The sequence below is a fragment of the Salmo trutta genome, chromosome 32 (genome assembly GCF_901001165.1).
Source record: "Salmo trutta chromosome 32, fSalTru1.1, whole genome shotgun sequence".
Taxonomy (NCBI): domain Eukaryota; kingdom Metazoa; phylum Chordata; class Actinopteri; order Salmoniformes; family Salmonidae; genus Salmo; species Salmo trutta.
This window is the reverse complement of record NC_042988.1, coordinates 31993995-32008701: the sequence shown is the minus strand read 5'-3', so window position 1 is coordinate 32008701 and position 14707 is coordinate 31993995. Positions and strand designations below refer to the sequence as shown.

Here is a 14707-nt window from a genome sequence, read left to right as displayed (position 1 = left end):
GGCTGGAAATGCGTTTCCGTACACCTTTAGCCTGTACAGTTAGCATGATTGTTTATGCATGCTCTGATTCAATCTTGGAAGTGAATGCCCGAAGACAAGTCTTAGTGGATTATTATTAGGGATCGTTGAGCAAAGACATGAATACCGAAGAGTTGGAAGGGCTCATGACCCGCTTGATTGGAAAACAATTTTGTGGAGTGTGGGTTTGTGATGAATTACCTATTGAGAAATGGCCTGAGCGGCCGGACATGTTTATTGTCAATACCCATCCTAAACACATGCCTGGTGAACATTGACTAGCTGTGACCTTAGAAGATGAAGGAGGAAGTAAAATCTCAACTTTTTTTGATTCCTACGGCTTTCCCCCCGGTTTTTCACATTTTCCCAAATCTATTAAAGAATTTTTGACCAAAAACAGATCAAAGATCTACTACAGCATCAAACAAGTGCAAGATAACCTTTCCACTACATGTGGTCAACACTGTGTATTCTACCTATGCCAAAGAGTCTGTGGAGTTTCTTTTGAAGATGTTATGTCTCTTTATAATGATGATTTAAGAAGTAATGATACCGTTGTAGTTTGTTTTATTAGAAAATATCAAAAGTGTTCAAATATGTGTCCTTTAAGACCATGTAATCAAGGCGTATGCTCACGTCAAATGTTTCAAGAATGCCACAAATGTTAAATTGCTTAATTTTTCAAATAACATTTATTGAATGTAATCATAGTCATTCAAAAGTCATTCAAAAGTCTAACCACCCCGAGAGATCGGGATTAGGAAAAGGTCCGGAGGCGTTCATGGGGGTAAATGAGTCATCATCATCCCCTTCATAGGGGGGAGGGGTTGTTGGGACATCTTTAGGGGTGCTGTAGCTCGGTGAAGGTTTTTGTTTTAAAGCTTGAATCTGTTGACGAAGCTTATAGTTGGGTACCCCCGAGAGGGGAATGTTGAGGATTGCCAGGGCTTTAAGAAACTGACGCCACCCTGGAGGTCTTCGGTCATCAGCAACCTTGTGGGCTGCCGTGGTACTTTTAAGCAAGTCAAGCATATGTGAACCCTTGACAACAGCGCCCTGAAGGATAAACTCTCCTTGGTCATTCCAAGTAGCGGTCCCCTTTGAGTCTTTTATTTTGTTCATAATGTATCTAACATTTTTCCTGTTACGTGGCGGAACATGTGCCAACATGTCATGCATAACATTATCTTCAACATGCATTTGATCTTCAGCCGGTAAGATCGCAGGTACAGGCATTACAGGGGCTTGGCTCTCTCTAGGCGAGTCATCTTTTAAAGGTTCCGGTAGGGAAAGCGTTAAATGGTTGGTCTCTCTCTCACCTTGTTTAACCAAGGCCAAATACCTTTGCAAGAGGTTTGTGTATTTTTGGACCTTATCATAGGGGTTCAATCCTTTTTGGTTCAAAATATCCTTCATGGCCGTATCCAAATCATTTTCCGCTGTTTGTCTGATATTTTCTGGACCCTGCATTTGTTTTTTAAGTCTGTCCAACTCTTGTTGAGGCACCAAGTACATTTTATTTGCCATCACACTCTGTGTTCAACCCCCACGTCTGGCAGCAATAAGGCTGGTGATGAAGGGCACAGCTATAGTTAGCAACGGCAGAAGAAAACCCCCAGACTGTTGTAGGCTATGTCTTTTCTTTTGAAGACTGGCCCTTTTATTGGCAAAGAGTTTGATCGCGGTCTTTTCTCTCTTTAATTTTTTTAATTGGGTCAGGGTGAGTGGAATGCGCCCTTTGAGAAGATTCAAAGCAATCTCACATAGGGATAATATGAGATCTGAAGAACAGTGACCCAAGATGGCCTTCCGTTCTTTAGCTGTAGCCCCAACTAGGCTTCTCAAGAGGGGCAGGTTTCTTTTTAAATGCAGAGACATAGCGGTTACTTTTTAGGAATGTACGCACCCGGCCACTCCCACGGGAACAGGCCGGTTCGGAGCCTCAGGTGTTCTGGAGTATTTGCTTTTAAATCCCTGATTAAACAAGAAAATGGCGCTTTGGTAGCGTCCTCATAGCTCTGTCACGTTTCCTTAAGGGCAGGAGGAAGGGGCAGAGTCAAGAGCAGGAGACTGAGGTCCAGTAATGGCGAAGTTTTATTCACACCGAAACAATCGGTGGTCAAAAATGCACAGGGTGCGCACAACACCCAAAACGGAAAACAGGTAACCACGAACGAATACGCACGGGGCGCAGCCCGGCAATATAATCATACAAAGTGCCACGCTGAAAAAACAACAACAGCGTACACTACACACTGCCCGTCGACATACAATTAATCCTGCACAAATACAGAACACAAAGGAACAAACTAAATACCCCCCCCCCTAATGACAGACAAGGAACAGGTGCGGACCTAGACAGACAAAAAACAAAGAACACAGAAACATAGATTAGTGGCAGCTAGTAGACCGGCGACGACGACCGCCGAGCGCCGCCCGACCGAGGAGGGGCGCCTCCTTCTGTGGATACTGTGACAGTACCCCTCCCCTGACGCGTGGCTCCAGCAGCGCACCGACGCCGGCATCGGGGACGACCCGGAGGGCGAGGCACCGGCCGATCTGGACGGAGACGGTGGAACTCCTGTAGCATAGCTGGATCCAAAATGTCCCCCACCAGAACCCAGCACCTCTCCTCCGGGCCGTACCCCTCCCAGTCCACGAGGTACTGCAGGCCCCCTACCCAACGTCGGGAGTCCAGGATGGCCCGGACTGTGTACGCCGGGGCCCCCCCGATGTCCAGGGGGGGCGGAGGGACCTCCCGCACCTCAGCGTCCTGCGGAGAGACACATGAAACGAGGGGTTAATACGGTAATATGAAGGGAGTTGTAACCTATAACACACCTTGTTTATTCTCCTCAGGACTTTGAACGGCCCCACAAATCACGGACCCAGCTTCCGGCAGGGCAGGCGAAGGGGCAGGTTCCGGGTCGAAAGCCAGACTCTGCCCCCCGGATTATACAGGGGGGCCTCACTGAGGCGGCGGTCAGCGCTCTCCTTATGTTGTCCTATTGCCCACTTCAAACACTCCTGGACAGCACTCCAGGTCTCCTTAGAGCTCTGTACCCATTCCTCCACCGCAGGGGCCTCCGTCTGGCTCTGCTGCCATGGCACCAGGACCGGCTGATAACCTAATACAACCTGAAAAGGTGACAGGTTAGTAGAGGAGTGGCGCTGAGAGTTCTGGGCCATTTCGGCCCATGGCACGAACCTCGCCCACTCCCCTGGCCGGTCCTGGCAATACGACCGCAGAAACCTAACCACATCCTGGTTAATGCATTCTACCTGCCCATTACTCTCGGGGTGAAAAGCCGAGGTCAGGTTGACCGAGACCCCCAGCCTCTCCATAAACGACCTCCACACCCTGGAAGTGAACTGGGGACCCCGATCAGATACAATGTCCTCGGGCACCCCGTAGTGCCGGAAGACATAGGTGAATAGGGCCTCCGCGCTCTGTAGGGCCGTAGGAAGACCGGGCAAAGGGAGCAGACGGCGGGACTTCGAGAACCGATCCACAACAACCAGAATCGTAGTGTTCCCCTGAGATGGCGGGAGATCCGTGAGGAAATCCACCGAGAGGTGAGACCAAGGTCGCTGTGGAACGGGGAGGGGCTGTAGTTTCCCTCGAGGCAGGTGCCTAGGAGCCTTGCACTGGGCGCACACCGAACAGGAAGAGACAGTGTCTTACATCCTCAACCAAGGTGGGCCACCAGTACTTTCCCTTCAGTCCCCGCACTGTCCGTTCCACCCCAGGATGACCCGAGGAGGGTAGAGTGTGGGCCCATCGGATCAGGCGATCGCGAACACCAAGCAGAACGAACTTCAGACCCGCGGGACATTGAGGTGGAATGGGTTCTGACTGAACCGCCCGCTCGATGTCCGCATCCACCTCCCATACCACCGGTGCCACCAGACAGGAAGCAGGGAGTATGGGAGTGGGATTGATGGTCCGCTCCTCGGTGTCGTAGAGACGCGACAGTGCGTCAGCCTTCCGGTTCCGGGAACCCGGAATGTATGAGAGAGTAAATTGGAACCTTGTAAAGAACATGGCCCACCTGGCTTGACGAGGATTAAGTCTCCTCGCTGCCCGGATGTACTCCAGGTTACGGTGGTCGGTCCAGATGAGAAAAGGGTGACGTGCCCCCTCAAGCCAATGTCTCCACACCGTCAAAGCCTTGACCGCGGCTAACAACTCCCTGTCCCCCACATCATAGTTGCGCTCCGCCGGGCTCAGCTTCTTGGAAAAGAATGCGCAGGGGCGGAACTTCGGAGGAGCCACTATGAATGGCAAAGAGGGGTCCGGATGCGCCAGCACCGGAGCGTCGGTAAACAGAACCTTCAGATGACGGAAGGCTCTGTCCGCCTCTGCCGACCACCGCAGTCGCACCGGACCCCCCTTCATCAGTGAGGTAATGGGAGCTGCCACCTGACCAAAACCCCGGATAAACCTCCGGTAATAATTGGCGAACCCCAAGAACCGCTGTACCTTCTTCACCATGGTAGGGGTCGGCCAATTACGCACAGCCGTAACGCGGTCACATTCCATCACCACCCCAGTGGTGGAAATGCGATATCCCAGAAAAGAGACGGCTCGTTTGGAGAACTCACATTTCTCAGCCTTGACGTATAGGTTATGCTCCAGCAGCCGCCCAAGCACTTTACGCACCAGAGCCACATGCGCGGCGTGTGTGGCGGAGTAGATCAAGATGTCATCGATGTACACCACCACACCCTGTCCAAGCATGTCTCTGAGAACCTCGTCCACAAAGGATTGGAAGACAGCGGGAGCATTTTTTAACCTGTTAGGGCTAGGGGGCAGTATTTACACGGCCGGATAAAAAACGTACCCGATTTAATCTGGTTACTACTCCTGTCCAGTAACTAGAATATGCATATAATTATTGGCTTTGGATAGAAAACACCCTAAAGTTTCTAAAACTGTTTGAATGGTGTCTGTGAGTATAACAGAACTCATATGGCAGGCAAAAACCTGAGAATATTTCATGCAGGAAGTGGCCTGTCTGACAAGGTGTCGTTCTTCTTGTCTCTGTTTATTGAAGAGTGAGGATCTTAGCTGTAACGTGACACTTCCTACGGCTCCCATAGGCTCTCAGAGCCCGGGAAAAAGCTGAATGATATCGAGGCAGCCCCAGGCTGAAACACACTATCGCCTTTGCCAAGTGGCCGATCAGAGGACAAAGGAATAAGGCGCGTGCCCAAGTCGACCCCATGCTGTATTTTCTTTCGGCTGTTTACCTAATTGCAGATTCCTGGTCGGAATATTATCGCTTTTTTACGAGAAAAATGGCATAAAAATGTATTTTAAACAGCGGTTGACATGCTTCGAAGTACGGTAATGAAATATTTTGAAATCTTTTGTCACGAAATGCGCCGTGCGCGTGACCCTTATTTACCATTCGGATAGTGTCTTGAACGCACGAACAAAACGCCGCTGTTGGAACATAACTATGGATTATTTTGGACCAAACCAACATTTGTTATTGAAGTAGAAGTCCTGGGAGTGCATTCTGACGAAGAACAGGAAAGGTAATCAAACTTTTCTAATAGTAAATCGGAGTTTGGTGAAGGCTAAACTTGCTGGGTGTCTAAATAGCTAGCCCTGTGATGCCGGGCTATCTACTTAGAATATTGCAAAATGTGCTTTCACCGAAAAGCTATTTTACAATCGGACATATCGAGTGCATAGAGGAGTTCTGTATCTATAATTCTTAAAATAATTGTTATGCTTTTTGTGAACGTTTATCGTGAGTAATTTAGTAAATTGTTAGTAAATTCACCGGAAGTTTGCGGGGGTTATGCTAGTTCTGAACGTCACATGCTAATGTAAAAAGCTGGTTTTTGATATAAATATGAACTTGATTGAACAAAACATGCATGTATTGTATAACATAATGTCCTAGGTGTGTCATCTGATGAAGATCATCAAAGGTTAGTGCTGCATTTAGCTGTCTTCTGGGTTTTTGTGACATTATATGCTAGCTTGAAAAATGGGTGTGTGATTATTTCTGGCTGGGTACTCTGCTGACATAATCTAATGTTTTGCTTTCGTTGTAAAGCCTTTTTGAAATCGGACAGTGTGGTTAGATTAACAAGAGTCTTGTCTTTAAATAGCTGTAAAATAGTCATATGTTTGAGAAATTGAAGTAATAGCATTTCTAAGGTATTTGAAAATCGCGCCACAGGATTCAACTGGCTGTGGGACGATTTGGTGCCACCTGCCCTAGAGAGGTTAACCCATACGGCATGACGAGGTACTCATAATGGCCAGATGTGGTACTAAATGCGGTTTTCCACTCGTCTCCATCTCAGATACGCACCAGGTTATATACGCGCTCCTGAGATCTAGTTTGGTGAAGAAGCGCGCCCCGTGAAATGACTCCACTGCCGTAGCAATGAGAGGTAGCGGGTAACTGAAACCCACCATGATAGAATTTAGACCTCTATAGTCAATGCACGGGCGCAGACCTCCCTCCTTCTTCTTCACAAAAAAGAAGCTTGAGGAGACGGGTGACTTAGATGGCCGAATGTATCCCTATCTCAAAGACTCAGTGACGTATGTCTCCATAGCCACTGTCTCCTCCTGAGACAGAGGATACACGTGACTCTTAGGAAGGGCCGCGTCAGCCTGGAGGTTTATCGCACAATCCCCTCATCGATGAGGGGGTAATTGAGTTGCATTTGTTTTCCTGAAGGCGATAGCCAAATCGGCATATTCAGAGGGAATGTGCACGGTGGAGACTTGGTCTGGACTTTCCACCGTGGTCGCACCGATGGAAACTCCTATACACCTGCCTGAGCACTCCCTCGACCACCCCTTAACCTGTTATGGATAGGGGGCAGTATTTTCACGTCCGGATAAAAAACGTATCCGATTTAATCTGATTATTACTCCTGCCCAGAAACTAGAATATGCATATAATTATTAGCTTTGGATAGAAAATACTCCAAAGTGTCTAAAACTGTTTGAATGGTGTCTGTGAGTATAACATAACTCATTTGGCAGGCCAAAACCTGAGAAGATTCCTTACAGGAAGTGCGCTCTCTGACCATTTCTTGGCCTTCTACACTCTCTTTATTGAAAACTGAGGATCTCTGCTGTAACGTGACACTTCCTGCGGCTCCCATAGGCTCTCAGAAGGCGGCAAAACGCTGAATGATGCCTTTGCAGGCCCAGGCTGAAAAAAAGTAGCGCATTTGGATAGTGGTCGATCTGAGGACAATGAGACTGAGGCGCGTGCACGAGGCGACACCATGTTTTTATTATTTCGTCTTTGAACGAAAACAACGACTCCCGGTCGGAATATTATCGCTTTTTTACGAGAAAAATCGCATAAAAATGTATTTTAAACAGCGGGTGACATGCTTCGAAGTACGGTAATGGAATATTTAGATTTTTTTTGTCACGAAACGCGTCGGGCGCGTAACCCTTCGTCACCCTTCGGATAGTGTCTTGAGCGCACAACAAAACGCCGCTATTTGGATATAACTATGGATTATTTGGACCCAAAACAGCATTGGGTATTGAAGTACAAGTCCTGGGAGTGCATTCTGGCGAAGAACAGCAAAGGTACCACTCAGGGCCTGTTCAATTTTATAGAGTGCTAGCCGTATCTTAAGCCATTCTCTCATACGCAGCACAGGAGAAAAACTCCCGGGTTTTGCATGATAAAGGGGGCTGGGGCCGCTGTCTGTGAAAATCTTCACAGTTGAATCCTCAGGTTGGAATATGTAAGTCATATGGCCATCACTCGTATCCAAAGCTCCTTTAAAACATTCCGGTGCCTCACCCAATAGGTCCTCGATGCTTTTATCATTGGGCTCGCGACAAGAGGCTTATAGTACCCCTGAGAATTGGCCTAGGAGACATATTTTTCTGTTTAATGTTCAGGGTTTTATTTTTAAAATCTTGTTTAGTGTTCTGGGGCCGCATGTGTTGTTCTGGGTTTTATTTATAAGGCGTCTGCCGCCAACACAATCCCCCCGGACATTCCTACTTTATAGACAACAACCCTAAGAGCAATAAAATAGGTGGGGTGTGGGGTCATCCTCTATGAAATGTTCAAACACAACCCCCCCAGTTCAACGAGGTCCCTGCACATCAATCATCATGACAACGTCAAAGGAATAGATGCAATATAGATATAAAATAACACACACTCTAACACGTGACAGAACAGGATGCAACTATATGGCCCTAACCACGTGACACCTTCCCACCAGGATGTCCTGACCGGATGCCCTTATTTGGGCACGGACGCGTCTTCCTGACATAGTGTCATAAATCACGATTTTGACCGATGCCGTCTACTTTATTCTCTCTCACTGCTACTGTATCACACTAGTGTCTTCACTGTCAAATCAATGTCCACTAAATATGTGCATTCGATAGACTCATTTAAGGTTTTAGTTACAATATATAAAACAATTATGAAAGAACAGTCTGGTGTGATTAACAACTACAGACAATGCTGTTAACAATTAGCTTGGTAGCAGGATAATGCATGCACTCCATTTCTCCTGCAGAGGGGGATAAGAATAGTGTTGAACCAGATTGCTCCCTCCTCCAGGCAAAGCATTCACATTCAGTTAGCTGTGTGACGTGAGAGACAGAGCAGACATGACACCGACAGGGAAGAGAGCCCATAACACTCCTGATAATACATCTGTCGCTATTGAAACAGTCCTGTCCTGGTGCTGGAGTCGTGCTCTGCTGGGACTGCTGTATCCTCAGGCTCTGGTTCCATAGGGGACAACAGGAATACCAACACTTATTTTTTTTATTTAACTTAGCCTTCCCTGTAGCTCAGTTGGTAGAGCATGGTGTTTGTAATGCCAGGGTTGTGGGTTTGATTCCCACGGGGGGCCAGCACAGGAAAAATGTTTAGAAATGAAATGTATGCATTCACTACTGTAAGTTGCTCTGGATAAGAGTGTCTGCTAAATGACAAAAAATGTAAAAAAATAAATAAATGCAAGTCAGTTAAGAACAAATTCTTATTTACAATGACAGCCTACCCCAGCCAAACCCCCATAGGGCATCGCCCTATGGGACTCCCAATCAGGGCCGGATGTGACGCAGCCTGCCAACCACGGGAATGCCTGTAATGTTCTTGTGTTGGGCATCCTGGTGGTTGGTGGAGCTGTACACATTTTATAAAGTGCATTTTACTATACATTTGATACACTTTGATAGTTTGGACAGGAATCCCTCTTCCATTAGGTAGACAAATAACATACTCAAACATACCTTCTGGCACAACAGAGGCCTCTTGTATCAAGGGTTCATCTGGAAAAAGAAACCAGAAGCAACCTTTTACAGTGCTCTACCGTGGTTTGTGATTTATCACTCACTGACAATACAATAACATATCCTGAATTCCTATCTGGGAAGGAGGAGAGCAATAGAGAAACTAAAACAATGAAAAAACTAAGTTCAGTCCTCTTGTCTGAGCAGTTAGTTCTCCATTCCACTTATTCTATTGCAATATCATGGCATTTAACCAGGACAGGAAGTACTTTACAAATCTTCCCAGACCGCCGCATTCCTTTCTGCGGAGACTGTGAAAAGCAGGGTCATGTTCACTAGGCATGAAATGGAAAGAAGTGGTCTGAAACGGGGAGGAACTATCTGAATAACTTCTTGAAGCATTTTGCAACAGTGTGCCCTAATGGACATGACCCTGGGTGCTCACGTTGTCTGAATCTTCTGGCTTGAAACCGCTTGAGAAGCAGCAGTTCAATGGCAAGAGAGCCTACTACCACAAATACAGCAGCCACAGTCATGTAACTGTTCTTTGGAATTTCCTCTTGATTTGCGGCATTTTCTGTAACACACAAAATCAGAATCATTTTAAATGAAAATCATGTCACATTCAGGTATGCGATCAGGGATGCAACCAATTAAGTAATGTTTGTAGGGTATTTGGTTTAAAGGTAGCTAAGTCAATTTATATAACATATGGATACTAATAGAGGATAATGTCAGAAAAGCAAGAATTCTTTATGGATCATCTGCACAGTGGAAATCATGACGCAAAAAGGAGAATACTATATTGTTACACTGTGAGGAGATATGCCATGCACTGTGTGACTGCCCCACTGGTGCCACAGCTGTCTCTATACATTAACTCCAATGAGTAGACACAAGCACTGAGAAAATCCTTGCCATAGACATACAGTAAATGCTTGCAAGATTTTCCCCTAGTAGGCCAGTCTAACTGTAATCATCCTTTCACAAGGAATGACCCCCCCCCAGCCCCCTTGAGCTGTCCATGTGTTCTATGAGCTCACCTGTGAACTTCAGCATTTGTGTTTACCATACACTCATACGGACCCACGTCTTCAGGCTGAGTTTCTTTGACCAACAGGGACACAACTTTGTTTTTCTCATTGGCAGGTGGCATGGAAGCTAATATTATGGGCTCAGCAGCATCCTGGAATTGGAGGATTGTTGATTGTAGATGTTGTATTTGAACACAGGTTCACCTTTGCGAAGACCATTCTGGTCCAGCCTCCACAACACAACCTGCTCTATGTTTACATTACCAGGGGATTTCTCACTGAACTTCACAGAGCAGTCTAGGACTGTATCCTTCCCAGATTCCACCTGGATGACCTGCTTCAACTCTGGGCCCTGACTTAGACCTGTTTAAGCAATAGAAAAACAAAATTAAACAGGACTGTAGTGCAGAAAATGTTACATCTGACAAGTGGAGTTTGGGTAAAACAAAAGTCCTAGACCATTCGGTGTGAGCATTTTGGAAGTTGTGGTGTTGGTAGAAGTATTACAAATTGTGCCTGCAGAATGCCTTACTTTTGGATGTCTCCGTCCCTGTGATGAGGACAAACATGAGAGTGGACAAGCTGAAGACCAATGCCATGTTAGGGCCTTTCTCCTAAGTAGAAAAACAGGGGTTCTGAGAAACAGTGGTCTCTCCACAGGAAAGGGTTCACACCTGATAACAATCAGTGGTTGAGCCAAATTAATCAGAGAGCGACTGTGGATAGCCTGAATAATATGCATTGACTAATACAAGCATTGACTTAATGAACATCCTCTTCTTGCTTACTAAGTGACCAGGGTTGGGTAGGTTACTTTCTAAATGTAATCCATTACAAGTTACCTGTCCATAATTGTAATCTGTAACGTAATTTTTGGATTACCCAAACTCAGTAACGTAATCTGATTACATTCCGTTACTTTTAGATTACTTTCCCCTTAAGAGGCATTAGAAGAAGACACAAATGTATGTTACCAATTGAAAGACATATTGCAGGACACATCAATGTTCAAATTTACATAGCTGGCCATATATGGATGTTACATTTGACTTTATGGGTTGGCTATGTAGGCATCTGTTTTATTTCTTAAGTTAAGTTGACTGAGAACACATCCTCATTTACAGCAACAACCTGGGGAATAGTTACAGGGGAGAGGAGGAGGAATGAATGAGCCAATTGTAAGCTGGGGATGATTAGGTGACCGCAATGGTATGAGGGGCAGATTCTTCTAACCCATCGCTTTGTGCTACATATAATAATATGATTAAATGATATCTTTACATTAAAACCCCAAATCTGTCAGAATTCCAGTCATTCCAATAAATGTTATACCCCTTGATCTTCAAGAATAGGACTTGGAAATATGGAAGTCAGACTCGAGTCACAAATATGATGACTTGCAACTCGACTTTGACTTTAACACCAATGACTTGTGACTTAACTTGGACTTGAGCCTTTTGACTGGAACTGACTTGATTCCCTCCAAGCCCAATCATTACAAATTATGCTATTAAAAAGAGTGTACAGCGCATCAAATCTTCATTTAACGGATTACAGTTTGAATCGGACAGCAGCCAATCAAATTGTGCCAGCTGAGAAAAAGTTGCGTGTGGCAGTGCAGAGGAATGCCGGTGGGTGAAATCAGATGGAGCCCTTGGAAAGATGATAACCAAAATTATTATTTTCGGATATAAAGACTACGCTGTAGTCATCAAAACATTACAGACGGAGGTGCAACAATTTCCAACTTTGTTCGACATTTGAAGCTGCACAAAGAACCGTAAATCGTGGCTAATATAGCCGACAGCTATATATAACTTTTCTAGTGTATCATGTAGGCTAATGTAACGTTAAATCAATGAGCCGCCACACAGTCAGTCAGTGCGGGAACGTGATCATTGCACCCAAGATTGAGCTGCAACTGGCTAGGCAGTTGGTAGACTAAATCCTGCCTGATGTTACTGCTGTTCCTAAAACCATTGACATACGTTAGCCTACTGTAACCACATACAGAGAGGGGGTGTGTGTGTGTGTGTTAAGGTTGGGCGATTGTGTTCAAGCCTATATCGCCCGATTGTGCCCTATAGCGATCCTCGATAGTCGATCGCTAAGGGGGGTGGGTCTTTCATGGCTACCAATGTATTTCCATGGAAATATAAAGTTTATTTGGAAAGTAATAAACATATATATTTGTAAAAGCATTCATGATTTGCGTAAATGTAATATACTAACTATTACTCTTGTTAGAAATATGAAATGGTATTACATTTGGTGAAGAGCACATTGACTTGTTTAGGACTCGAAACTCAAAGTTTAGGACTTGAGACTTGTCGGTCTTGACTTGGGACTTGTAAAACAATGACCTGGTCCCACCTCTGGGAAGTATAGAGTAGCCAAATTGTTTTACCTGAGCATGACCCCAAAACTAAGGATTTATTAGGCAGCCCTACTCTGTTGTTTATGATTTTGTTGTCATGGAGGACTGGTTGGGCTCATTGATTCGAGTTGAAAAATAAATGCTGCGCTCATAGAACGGCATGCTTTGTCAAGAGTGTGCAAAGCTTTCATCAAGGCAAAGGGTAGCTACTTTGAAGAATCTAAAATCTATTTTTATTTGTTTAACACTTTTTTGGTTACTACATGATTCTTTATTTGTTATTTCATAGTTTTAATGTCTTCACTATTATTCTACAATGTAGAAAACAGTAAAAACAAAGAAAAACCCTTGAATGAGTAGGTGTCCAAACTTTTGACTGGTACTGTACATAAATACCATATATTAAAATACTGACATTCGAAATGGAACCAGAGATACTTACCATTGTTTGCCTGCTGGCACTCCTCAACCTGCCAGATGGAGAATAACAGTCAGCATTTTACTTTATTTTGGCTGAGTCATTTTACTACATTAAGTCAGTTCAAAAACACAGGACTGAGAATCACTGAAAACCATCCATGACAGCAGACTTGTAGAAACCAAGGCAAGCGTCTTACCAGTGGAAAGCCCACACATTACATCTATGAATAAAACAATGGCTGACATATGTCAGTCAATGAGCCCTCACCCTTACCCCTAAAGGAACATTGATGGAAGTGATGACCTCGTCTGTCTCATTGTTTTTGGGGAAGAGGAGCGGCTGCTGGCACCGTCTAAGGGGAGCGGACGGTTCTCCGCACAGAGTACCCTTGGCCGTCCCGCCTACGGAGAGAAACAACACCCAGTTAATAAGTGATGACTCAGACTTCACATCACAAACGAGTCAGAGGAGATGACCTCACTACAAGAGTTCTGTAAAGCAGACCTCCTGGAGAGCCACCTCCTGTAGGTTTTCCAGCACACCTGATTCTACTAGCTAGCTGTTGGCCAGGACCTTGATTAACGGACTCGGGTGAGTAACACAACAGGGTCGGAGTAATAGCCTGCATACACAGTAGCTCTCTGAGAGAAGGGTTTAGGTCAATGATAGGGACTAGTGTTTGGCCTAATGATAGTTAATGGAGTGTCAATGCTAGAAGTGCTAATACAAACATGACAGTTTCTTTATGGTTTGTTTCCACTTCACATTTAATTCATCAAAACGAACATATTCACTGGCCGGGGCGGATTTCACAATTCGTTGAATGGATCTAAATCGATTAAAGACTGGTGTGGAAGGCTGTAAACCATTTGCTTTAACATCTTGATTTGTGGTGCATTCCTGTTTTAGTGGAACTGAGTGACTGACTAACATGCAGTATGGCAGTGTTTTTACTGAGCATAATGTTGCTAGGCACTATTTGCCAAGATGACATGAGAAAATGCCGGAAAACCATTTCTGCAAACAAATCCGATTGCCTACCGATCAGTCTGTCACGTTCGTTGTAATAATGATCGGACCAAGGCGCAGCGTGAGTAGCGTTCCACATCTTTAATATAAAGTGAAACTAAGCAACACACAAAAATAATATACGAAACATAACGACAATGCAACTACACAAACAATATCCCATAACCCACAGGTGGAAAAAATTCTACTTAAAAACCTCTTACATCTAGATGTTCCGCTAGCGGAACGCCTCGCCAATATCCAATGATAGAGCGTGGCGCGAATTACAAACACCTCAAAAATCCCAAAACTTAAATTTTTCAAACATATGACTATTTTACACCATTTTAAAAGACAAGACTCTCCTTTATCTAACCACATTGTCCGATTTCAAAAAGGCTTTACAACGAAAGCAAAACATTAGATTATGTCAGGAGAGTACCCAGCCAGAAATAATCACACACCCATTTTTCAAGCTAGCATATAATGTCACAAAAAACAAAACCACAGCTAAATGCAGCACTAACCTTTGATGATCTGCATCAGATGACACTCCTAGGACATTATGTTATACAATAAATGCA

General features: G+C 45.0%; 1 long non-coding RNA gene across 4 annotated transcripts; it reads right to left on the bottom strand.

Moving 5' to 3' along the window:
• Positions 1 to 2756: 2756 nt before the first annotated feature.
• LOC115171723 (uncharacterized) lies at positions 2757 to 14246 on the bottom strand. Of its 4 annotated transcripts, XR_003871238.1 has the most exons (6): positions 13389 to 14240; positions 13137 to 13164; positions 10850 to 10931; positions 9729 to 10680; positions 9284 to 9322; positions 2757 to 2791 (listed from the first exon to the last, which is right to left on the bottom strand). It is a non-coding gene; the product is annotated as an uncharacterized LOC115171723 (long non-coding RNA). The 4 variants fall into 4 exon arrangements; XR_003871236.1 differs by having other exon boundaries at positions 2773 to 2791; positions 9284 to 10680; positions 13389 to 14246; XR_003871237.1 differs by lacking the exon at positions 2757 to 2791 and having other exon boundaries at positions 9029 to 9322.
• Positions 14247 to 14707: the final 461 nt, after the last annotated feature.